Source organism: Meriones unguiculatus, chromosome 4 (genome assembly GCF_030254825.1).
Source record: "Meriones unguiculatus strain TT.TT164.6M chromosome 4, Bangor_MerUng_6.1, whole genome shotgun sequence".
Classification (NCBI taxonomy): domain Eukaryota; kingdom Metazoa; phylum Chordata; class Mammalia; order Rodentia; family Muridae; genus Meriones; species Meriones unguiculatus.
This window is the reverse complement of record NC_083352.1, coordinates 23,421,903-23,433,823: the sequence shown is the minus strand read 5'-3', so window position 1 is coordinate 23,433,823 and position 11,921 is coordinate 23,421,903.

Genomic DNA, 11,921 nt, shown 5'->3' with positions numbered 1-11,921 from the left:
GCAGAAGAGGCCCTTGACAAAACCTAATTTGACTTCATGATGAAAATCCCAGAAAGCACAATATTGTATGGAACATACCTCAACACAATAAACGCTATACGCCAATCTTACAACCTACATCATCCTAAGTGGAAAAATCCTTGAAGCAGTTCAGTTAAAATCAGAAATGAGACAGACTCTCTCTCCACTGTCTTCACTCCTAGTGTGTGAAGTCCCAGCTAGACCAATAAGTTAAGAGAACTTGACAAAAGGAATACAAATAAGAAAAGAAATTAAATTATCACTATTTGAAGGTGATGTGATTTTATACATAAGAAACTCAAAAACTGCCACCAGAAAACGTTTAGAAATGATCAACACTTTTAGCAAGATGTCTGAATACAAGGTCAGTTTACAAAAACCAATCGCCTTTCTGAAGACCAAAGACAAGCATGCTGATAAAAGAGATTGTGGGAAGACTTAACCTCAAAAATCTAGGAATAAGTTTGACAGGAAAGGAAAGACCTCTACAATGAAACTTTAAATCTTTGAAGAGAGAGATTAAGAGAGAAACTAGACAATGAAAAGACATCCTATTGCTCATGGAGTGGTAGAATTAATGTTCACAAAAATAGCCATCCCAACAAAAACAGTTTATAGATCCAAGTGCACATCAATAAGATTTCCCATAACATTCTTCAGACAAGTGGGGAAAACATCCTGAAATTCATATGGAACCAAAATAGACCTTGGGATAACCAAAGCCATTTTGAACAAAAAGAACAATGCTTGTTTGATTCACATTCCAGATTTCAGGCTCCATAATGGAGCTATAGTATCACTTGGTGATGTTCAGATGCAGGATGCAACAGGATGAAATGTGGGATGAAGAAGAGCCTCATATTGCGGTCTTGACCATTACTCCAAACCCTTCCTCTGACCTGAGGCTCGGTGCTTAAAATTATGTGAAATCCATAGGAAACAAAAATTGGAACACAAATCAGTTTCAATCTGTTTGATTTGAATAGAAGCCTGAATATTTCAAGACCTTTGAAACATTTATTATGTCACTTGTGTCTAAATTGTTGTATTAATTGTCTTCTGTCATTGTGACCAAAATACTGGAAATAAACAACTGAAGAGAAGAAGGGTCTATCTATCTATCTATCTATCTATCTATCTATCTATTTATCTATCTATTTATCTATCTACCTACCTGCCTATTTTGTTCATGGCTTCAGAGCACTTTAACTATGTGTTTGTATGTCCCCATGCATGGGACAGGATAGTCCTGGAACACATGGATGTGGCAATGAAGCACCTTCTCCACACAGTGGGCAGAAGCATCATCATTCATGTTATAACATTTAAACACTTTTTTTTGTTTTGTTGAATTTTATTTTTTTTATTTATTACAATTTATTCATCCCTCCCTCATCTTCTTCTAGTCCCACCCTTCCTTCCTCTTCTCACCCTATACCCCTCCCCTAGGCCACTGATAGGGGAGGTCCTTCTTCCCTACTATCTGACCCTAGGCTATCAGCTCTCATCAGGACTGGCTGCATCGTCTTCTGTGGCCTGGTAAGGCTTCTCCCCACAGGGAAGTTATCAGAGAACTGGCCACTGAATCCATGTCAGAGACAGAACTTGCTCCCTTTACTAAGGAACCCACTTGAAGATTGAGCTGCTTATAGGCTACATCTAATCAGGGGTCTAGGTCCTCTGCATGTATGGTCTGTGGTTGAAGTATTAGTCTCTGTAGGCCTCCCTGTACCCAGATATTTTGGTTCTGTTGCTCTCCTTATGGGGCTCCTGTCTCCTCCAGGTCTTCCTATCTCCCTCTTCTTCCATAATATTCCCTGCACTCTGCCCAAAGTTTGGCTATGAGTCTCAGCATCTCCTTTGATACCCTGATGACTTGGGTCTAGATAATCTTTTCCATGATGAGCATTACGAGACAGATTTTGAAAATATTCAACAAAACATGCCAATTCTTTCTTTTTGAAAAGTTGTGTGGAACTTAATTTTAAGCATCATTACACAGAGGAAGGGACAATGGATGCATAAGATGACAGTCCACAAAGAACACCTGAATGATGTAACTGAAGCTTTCTTAAAAACAGTAGGCAATAGAGAAAGTTACCTGAATTATTCTTGGCATTCCACTAACAATAGTGCAACCTTTATGTAGTCCGACCTGTGCCTGACACTTTGGTGTGTGTATTAATTTCTTTAAATCTCAATATTTAATAAGTTGTTCAAAGTCACTCAGCCAGGAATTGCCATATCTCATGTGGAAAATACTGTAAGAATGATCAATGCTTCAAAGGCCCCTTAAGAAAGGTGCCCAAGGTCCTCCCTGACATCTTGAGACACATAAGATATTCATGTAGCTCTTTGCTAAGGAGGCTTGGGGCAAAACACAGTGGGAGTTTCTGTTTGGCTGAGAATCTGTATATTCTGTGGATGTAACTGATTGTGAAGGGCAAGGAAGTGACATCATCCTCAGCTGCCAGAGTCTCTGTATGTCCTTCCCTGAGGCAGCTCTCAATCTCCTCTCCAAATAAGTGTGAACAAATGATCTGCCGATCCAAGTGTGAAGGGGCAGCGGGGTCTTGGTCTGTCGGTGTGCTGCGTTATTAGCTCACATGAAATGCCCATACATCTCTGTCAGAAACTGGGCAGGCTGAGTGTATTTTAATGGAGCTGGACTCCCAAAGTAATTTAAAAAGTGAGAGAGGAATGGTAGACAGAAGCACCCGAGGCACTGTGTGGCATTGCGGTGGTGAGGTGGTTCCCACCTCCTTAACTCAGAAGAACATCTGCAGAGAGACTGTAAAAGACTTCTTCTTCACCCTAACGGAAATGACCCCACTGCCCTAGGGATTTTCTGTAGTGCTGGATTGCTTTTGGCTCTCAGGTTAAATGCTAAGTTCTCTGCATCAGAGAACTGTCATACAGAGGATGGTGACTTGGAGCCGAACTAAGCCTTTCTTAGGTAAGAGGACACAGGAAAGAGCCCAGGGTGGTCGCTACAGCTGTAATTTGAACATGTGGGAAGAAGAGAAGATCATTAGTTCAAGGCCAGTCCAGGCTATATAGTAAACTATAGTAAGACCAGGTCTCAAGGTCAGAGAGAGAGATGAAATTTAATCTTAGGAAAAACCTCAGCTATATCAAAAAATTTGAGTTACAACAACTGACGTGTACTTCAGAGAAAATCTATCGGCAGACTTTTGTACATATGCTATTAGGAATATTCTATTATTTTTTATAGCATATATCTGTCCAATGCCTGGTCTGTCCTCATGGACTCATGCTACTATTTGCTTTATTCCAATATATCCTGCTTTGTGTATTAAAAACAAAATAAAAACAAAACTATCTTCTTTGTCCTGATTCTGTTTAGGAAACTATGGTGAATATTAATTGAGTTTTTAAATTTTTATTAATTATACTTTATTCACTTTGTATCCCCCCCATAAACCCTTTCCTCCTCCCCTTCCAGTCTCATCCTCCCTCCCCCTTCTTTACGCATGCCCCTCCCCAAGTCCAGTGATAGGGGAGGTCTTCCTTTCCTTCCTTCTGATCCTAGACTATCAGGTCTCATCAAGAGTGGCTACATTGTCTTCCTCTATGGCCTGGTAAGTTAATTGACTCTTAAATATAAACTTTATACTGAATATATTTTTGTCTCTCAAAAAATTATAGTAATTTTGACCTGTATTTTCAATGGACTGAATTTTTGTCTCTAACTAGAAGATGTTTGTTGGTCCCATCAAAGCCAATTTAGGCATTGATGAAGCCCCTCAGAAAATAAGGGGGTAAGATCTGGGGCATTCATGTCACATAAATGGAAACTGCTATCTCAAGATTGCTGGCACCTCCTTAGGTTTCAGAGTCTTAAGTACTCTAGAGTGGCCTTCCCTGGGACACACACAGTTATCACTGACTACCTTGTACTTCATGTGAAGGACTTTATAGTCTTATTTTTGTAATTTTGAGATAGACTCATTGAAACTCAATCTGGCTTGCTTTGAACTAGAGGCTTTCTTCCTACATCAGTCTCCTAAGCTCTAGCATTAGAGGCTTGAAGCCCAAGGAGGATTTCCCTTAGAACTGATAAGATAAGTTCAGAGAGTGTAGTTATGCTTGAAATAAATGAACAAGCTGTTGTTACCTAAAAGATGTATGTGTGTATGTATATATTTGTGTGTTCAGAGATTCTAAAAAAACCCAATCAACCTATCTTCTTTTTTAATTTATTTTTTCACAATGTGTTAATTATATATCCTGATTTGAGCTCCCTCCTTCAATTTCTTCAAGTCCAACCCTTCCTCCTTCCCCCCATCCCCTTCCCCTAGTCCACTAAAAGAGGGTTTTTTTCCAACATTGCCTATAGTTTGTCAAGTCTCATTAGGACTGCCTGGATTCTCTTCCTCTGTGGCCTGGTAAGACAGAGACATAACAGAGGCAGCCCCTGCTCCCCTTACTCGAGGACCCACGTGGAGACTGGACTGCCGATCTGAGCAGGGGGTCTAGATCCTCTCCAGGCATGGTCCTTGATCGGTGGACTGGTCTCTGCAGGACCACCTGGGCTCAGATTTCTAGCTTTGTTGGTCTCCTTGTGAGGCTTCTGTCCCCTCCATGTCCTTCTATCCTTCCCTTCCTCCATTAACCTCCCAACTTTGCTCTGCCCAAAGTTTATCTGTGAGTCTCAGTATCTGCTTTGATCACCTGTTGCATGGAGTCTTTCAAAGGACCCACTATAGTAGGCTCCAATCCTGTTTCCTTTCTTCTACCACTTCTGGTGTCTATCCTGTTTGCCATTCCGAATGAGATTTAAGCATCCTCCTTAGGGTTCTCAGTGTTTAGCTTCCTTAGGTCTGTAGATTTTAGTATGGAGATCCTATATTATACAGCTAATATCCACTTGTAAGTGAATGCCTCCCATGCCTGTCTTTCTGTTTCTGAGTTACCTCACTCAGGATGATCTTTTCTGTTTCTAGCCATTTGCCTGCAAAATTCATGATCTCCTTTTTTTTTTTTTTTTTTTTTAAATAACCGAGTAGTGTTCATTGTGTAAACGTGCCACAATTTCTGTATCCGTTCCTATGTTGAGGGATATCTAGGTTGTTTCCAGATTCTGGCTATTACAAATAAAGCTGCTATGAACATAGCTGAGCAAATGTCCCTGTTGAATGGTGGGGCATCTTTAGGTATATACCAAGGAATGTTGTAGCTGGATCTTTAGGTAGTGCTTTTTCCAATTTTTTTTGAGAAAGTACCAGATTGATTTCCAAAATTGTGTAAGTTTGCACTTCCACCAGCAATGGAGGAGGGTTCCCCTTTCTCCACATTCTCTCCAGCATGTGTTGTCACTTGAGTTGAGAATTCTCTGCTTCACTCTGGACCCCATCTTTTAATTGGATTATTTGGTTTCTTTGTGTCTAATTTCTTGAGTTCTTTATATATTCTGGATGTTAGTCCTTTGCCAAATGTAGGGTTGGTGAAGATATTTTCCCAGTCTGCAAGCTATCATTTTGTTCTGTTGACAGTATCCTTTGCTTTACAGAAGCTTTTCAGTTTCATGAGGTCCCATTTATTAATTGTAGATCTTAGAGTTTGAGCTGTTGGTGTTCTGTTCAGGAAGTTGTCTCCTACACCATGGAGTTTGTATAATCCGGCCTCTACCAGGGACTTATTATAAGACAACAGGAACTATTGCTGAAGGTCTGAGTTTCCCCTCTTGCTCTTTGGGTGTGTGGGCTTTTGATGGTTAAGGTTGAATTAGCTATCTCCGTAGAGCCAAGTTTTTTCGCTTGGTCTGTGACTCCCTTTTCTCTGTGGGGGTTCTAAATGGGTCTCCCCTGATCTCAGTGACCCCAGGTTTTGTAAGGAGCTAAGAAATATCATAGAGCCTTCAGGACAGATTATAGGCCAGACCTTTCTCTGATAAAGAAACTGCTCCAGTAAGCATTTAGAAACTCCCCACCCTGTTAAGGGTCTTAGTCCAGCAGTGACCTTCAATTATACTTGGAACTCCCTGCCTCCCATAGAATAGTTAAGTACTGTATTTTCCTTCTTGTGATAGAACCATTAAGGATCCCTGACCCCAGCGAATCAAACACATTCAACCTAAATCTTCCTCTGCCCGGGGTTTATATTGCTCTTGATTTCACAGGAATAAAGGTTCACATTTTCTCATTCTAGACTGTCTGAGTATCCTCATTTATCCTCCAGCAAGTCTTGTCTCACTGAGCCTACCTTCTGGCCCGCTGGGTCTGGGCCTTGCTGGGCCTGTGTCTTGGCTGCAAGCAGACCAGGCATGGGATGGCCCATACCTCTGTTGGGCTTAGCACAGTAGCTTGACCATGAGCTGTAACACTTTGGTATCACCATAGGCTTTGGCTTCCTGAATTATAGGTTCATAAACATGTAAAGTTTAAATGAAGTTTAGTTCTAAATGTTTAACTATGATCATGTGTAAATGTGTAATTAGCAAAACACTGGGGTCTATATCAAAGATCTGTTTTTTTGTTTTGTTTTGTTTTTTGTTTTTCATGGTACCTAGGGATCCTTATTAGTTAGGTAAATGGTAGCAACCGAGATTTCTCTCACTGATATATAAGAAAATCAACATCTCTATGGCTGATGAATCCATGTATGAATGATAACAAAATGGACAGCTCACCAACCCACAAAAAAATAAAATAAAATAAAAAACAGAAGCAGAAATCAAGTGTGCACTCACTAAAAATCAAAATCAAGTGTTGTCACCTTTCCAGTGGGCATGGTCCAGAGAACAAGATTTTGGGGCACAGTCAGAAATGACCCTAAGAAGCCTCTTTGAGTCCATAGTATAGCAGGAATATAAAAACAACACATTATCTTATTCAAGCCGTGACACCAAAGATGGGAAGGAGGGTAGTTCATACATTTAAGGAGATGATTTTGTTTAAGCCACCACAACAGGAAGTGTCTTTCTTAACAACAACAACAGAAAAGCTCAAAGAAGAAAGGAGTTTTAAAAGCCTCCGGTGTTTTAAAAGCCAGTGAATAAAGGCATGCATAAAAACTACACTAAGTCTTATAGAATGCACAGGGTTGATATTCTTATCTTGGAATGAGTGAGGGTATTGTGGTTGTATTTGTTTAGCTGGTTCCCTGAAACACTGGGAAATGTAGACCTTATATATAGAATGTTAAGGTTAAGCAAGAAATGTAGATACACTAACAATGTATCATTTGTGTAAATTTATACTCAAAGCATAGCAATAATGTACATTGTGCTTGTACACAGATACATGAAATAGTTTTAAGTGGATACGTTGAGAACCTCCAATCCTAACAGCCAGATGCATACAGATATTTCGCTTTGGAATGCAGCTAGTCCAAGTTGAGATGTGCTATGTATGTAAACTATATACTTATTCTGAAGATGAAAAAAGTGTAATATATTTTAAATGTAGATTGTTAAAAGTACATCTCATCTGGGTTGTTTCCCGCTTCTGGCTGTTACAAATAAAGCTGCTATGAATATGGTTGAGCAAATGTCCTTGTTGTATACTTGAACATCATTTGGACATATGCCTAGAAGTGGTATAGCTGGGTCTTGAGGAAGCCCTATTCCTAATTGTCTAAGAAAGAGCTAGAATGATTTTCAAAGTGATTGTACAAGTTTACATTCTCACCAGCAATGGAGTAAGGTTCTTCTTTCTCCACATCCTCTCCAGCATGTGTTGTCTCTTGAGTTTTTGATGTTGGCCATTCTGATGGGTGTAAGGTGAAATCTCAGGGTCATTTTGATTTGCATTTCCCTGAAGACTACGGATGTTGAGCATTTCTTTAAGTGTTTCTCTGCCATTCAGTGTCCCTCTATTGAGAATTCTCTGTTTAGTCTGTTCCCCATTTTTTAATTGGATTACTTGATTTGTTGCTGTTTAACTTCTTAAGTTCTTTATATATTCTGGATGTTAGCCCTTTGTCAGTTATAGGGTTGGTGAAGATCCTTTCCCAATCTCTAGGCTGTCATTTTGTTCTGATGACAGTGTGTCCCTCAGTAGAGGAATGGACACAGAAATTGTGGTACATTTACACATTGGAAAACTACTCAGCAATTAAAAAAATTTGCAGGCAATGGTACAATCTAGAAAAGATCATCCTGAGTGACGTATCCCAGAAGCAGAAAGACACACATGGTATATATACACTTATAAGTGGATATTAGACATATAATATAGGATAATCATGCTAAAATCTGTACACTTAAAGAAGCTAATCAAGGAGGAGGACCCTGGGTAAAATGAACAATCCTCGTTCGGAAAGGCAAACAGGACAGACATCAGAAGAGGAGAAAGCACAGAACAGGACAGGAGCCTACTACAAAGGGCCTCTGAAAGACTCTACCCAGCAGGGTATCAAAACATATACTGATACTCATAGCCAAACTTTGGGGCAGAGTACAGGGAATCTTATTAAAGAAGGGGGAGATAGAAAGACCTGGTGGGGACAGGAGCTCCATAAAGAGGGCAACAGAAACAAAATCTGGACACAGCAGTCTTTTGTGAGACTGATTCTCCAACCAAGGACCATTCAGGGAGATAACCTACAACCCAGGATCAGATATAGCCCATGGCACCTCAGTCTCCAAGTGGGCCTCCTAATAATGAGAACAGTAACTGTCTCTGACATGAACTTAAGGGCTGGCTCTTTGATCACCTCCTCCTGAGGGGGGAGCAGCCTTACCAGTCTACATAGGAAAACAATGAAGCCAGTCCTGATGAGACCTGATAGACTAGGGTCAGATGTAAGGGGAGGAGGACCTCCCCTCTCATTGGACTTGGGGAGAGGCATAGGAGAAGAAGAGGGAGGGAGAGTGGGATTGGGAGGGGCTGAGGGAAGGCGCTACAGCTGAAATATAAATTGAAAGAATTGTAATTAATAAAAATAAAATAAAATTTTTTTAAATGTTAAAAAAGTACATCTTAAAACAAGTGAATTATATAAAATATGTTATTAATTTTACTTGTTTCTTTTTTTTAAATAGCAGAGCTATGGACAATATTTTATTTCTAGTGGATAGTTTATATATGCAACTCAACACACTAATTACTCTTATGAAATGGGAACAACAGCCCTTCAGATGTGGGAAACCAATCATCTTCAAGTGTTCCAGGAAGGTTCAACTGCCTTAGTTATGCTAGAAGCCAACATGACACAGATGTTTATAGCCTGTTGATTGTGAAATGTGAATGTTCAGATGTTACCTGCCATTTATTATCTTTTACATGAGCTACTTGTACGTTTGATACAATAAAATGGATGCTAGAAAAATATACTAGGAACTATTCACAAAGCATCCACAGAGCCCTAGAGGTCACCTCATTTTGATTTTTGACAGGATGAATAGTTGAATAGGATCTTCAGGAGAATTTTCACCTGGACACATCTTCAAAGGAAACTTTAATGATGAGATGTGGAACCTATTCTGTCTTTGAGGGTTATACAGAGTGTTTTAAAATTAATTTGTCATTTTAACAGTTAGACAGTCAGATTTTATTTATTGCAAACACAGTATCTGGCAGTAAAGAAACAACACATTTTTTCCTTACAGATGAATCTATCAAAACCAAGACAACTTTGAAAAGATGTTTAATTTATTTCATTGTTTTCTTTTGACTTCAGGTATAAAATGCGCTCTCCTTCCTGTCAGCACTTTGAGTCTTTTTGGAACCATTCAGCCTTGTCCTCATTCTTTTTAGATTTCACATTTGAAACACATTAAGACAGAACACTTTTTATCTTGAATAATAACTTGCCAAATATTCATATTCATCTGCTACCATTATTCCCTGCTTTGTCTCAAAATTCATATTATAAAATTAGATATTGAAGTAATTAGCTTTCATCTCACAAGGAACATTGGGATGTAAGTGGTTGATCCCTTTTTTCATGGATGAGCATTTTATCAGACTAGCAAAATTTATGGACATAGACCACACAACCATCTGTAGCCATTTGAGTCCTCTCTCTTTTTTTTTTTTTTACAATAGAAAAACTAAACTTATTTATCAATGAGACATACCCTGGCAGTATATCATTCAAGACATACACATGTAAATTATATTTAATATCTCATGTTTTCAAATCTAGTCATTCTTAAGAATATCTGGGTATCTAATGGTTAATCATTAATGAAGTCAATATTAGTTCTAGGTTTTAAGTTACCTGAGGATGTTGGATAATAAGTTCAATCTGACACACTATAAAATGATTACTGATAAAATAAATTACTGATAAAATATGAAGCTCTTCAGAATATCATTTTTCAAATTAAATATTTTACCAATTAACATTTTCATAGTCTTAAATATTATATGATAGCAGCATTAGCGTTTTTGATAAATAATATAGGCTATTTAGAAAGCTGATTAGCTTTTCATAGAAAAGCAAACCCTAATCTTATAAAAATAAATGTATTCTTCTATTATATTTCATGCTGATTAAATTTAGAAATAGATTTGTAGCTGTATTTCTTTTTCTTAAACTCAAGTTATTAAACCAAAGTTATTAAGCACTGTTTATGTAAACTTATATTTTCATAAAGAAATTATTTTTAGCTCATGCTTTCTGAAGAGATAATTTCAATTTTTAAGTCTGGTACACTTTAAGCTGTAGTTTTAAATTTACCTTTTATTCTTCCTGTGAATTTGTGTAAAGCGTTAATACTGGTGTGCCTTTAAGAAAATTAAAATTTAACTCTTTACACTCCTCACAGGTAGGAAAACAGTTCAAAATTGACAGTAAGAGCAGAAGGTCTGCTTGGGTTATAGAGTTTATAGTTTCATCCCCAGACCAAAGAAACACAAAAATTGCTTTTCTGGATCTCAACAAATTTGTCCTCTACCCCAGTAGACACGGAACTGATTACGGATTTGAGTTCACAAATAGAAGAGGAACCAAAACAGACACTGTGAGGAGAGATCTGTGATATTCCCAGTTAACCCCACCACGAGGAAAGTAGTCTAATAGAAATTGCTCCCTGGCTGGATTATGACAGCAATTTCCCAGTCAGAGGGGCCACCAGTGAATAAGTTATCAGCTGTGGCTAAGAGGAAAAAAAAAAAAAAATTAAAGATCAGTGGCCCAGTTCCTTCAACGAATAAAAGGCAAAAGGGGAAATTACAGGGTAAATCTATTGAGTGAATGAACAGGGTGTGGAACTAGTTACAATTTCACAAAAGTGAGTCTGATGCAAAACCTATATCATGTCAACATACACATCAAGGCATATACATTTAAATTATACTGAAAAGCCTATGTTTTAAAATGCATTCCTCCCCCCAAATCACCTGGGTATCCAATGGTTGTTCATTAATTAAGTCAATATTAGTCCAAGGTTTAAATTTACCTCAAGGATGTTGAATATTATGTTCAATCTGACACGTTATAAAATGATTATTGATAATACAAGAAGTGTTTCAGAATATCATTTTCAAAATAATTTTTTACAAATTAACATTCTTATAATCTTGTATAAGAACAATATTAGCCTTTTCTTAATAAACAATATGGATTATTTAGAACGTTCCAATTAGTTTTTTTGATGAGACCCAGAAATATTACTACTCTATATCATGTCAACACATCATTCAAGACATATACATTTAAATCATATTTAATAACCCATGTTTTCAAATTTAATTATCCTTACAAACCCTAATGGAAAGAAAACATACCCTGATGGAAAGAGGGAAGGGGACCCAGAGCTGGCAAATTTAAACATCTCCTGCCACACTAAAGGGATAAAAGCAAAACACAAAATAGAAATAGAATCAGCTTCTATGCTCAGCTGACTTCTTTAGCTTATGTTTTTCCAGATTCTATCAGAAAAAAAGTCCCTTTATTGATGGTACAGCAGTTTTATGTACTCTATTTCT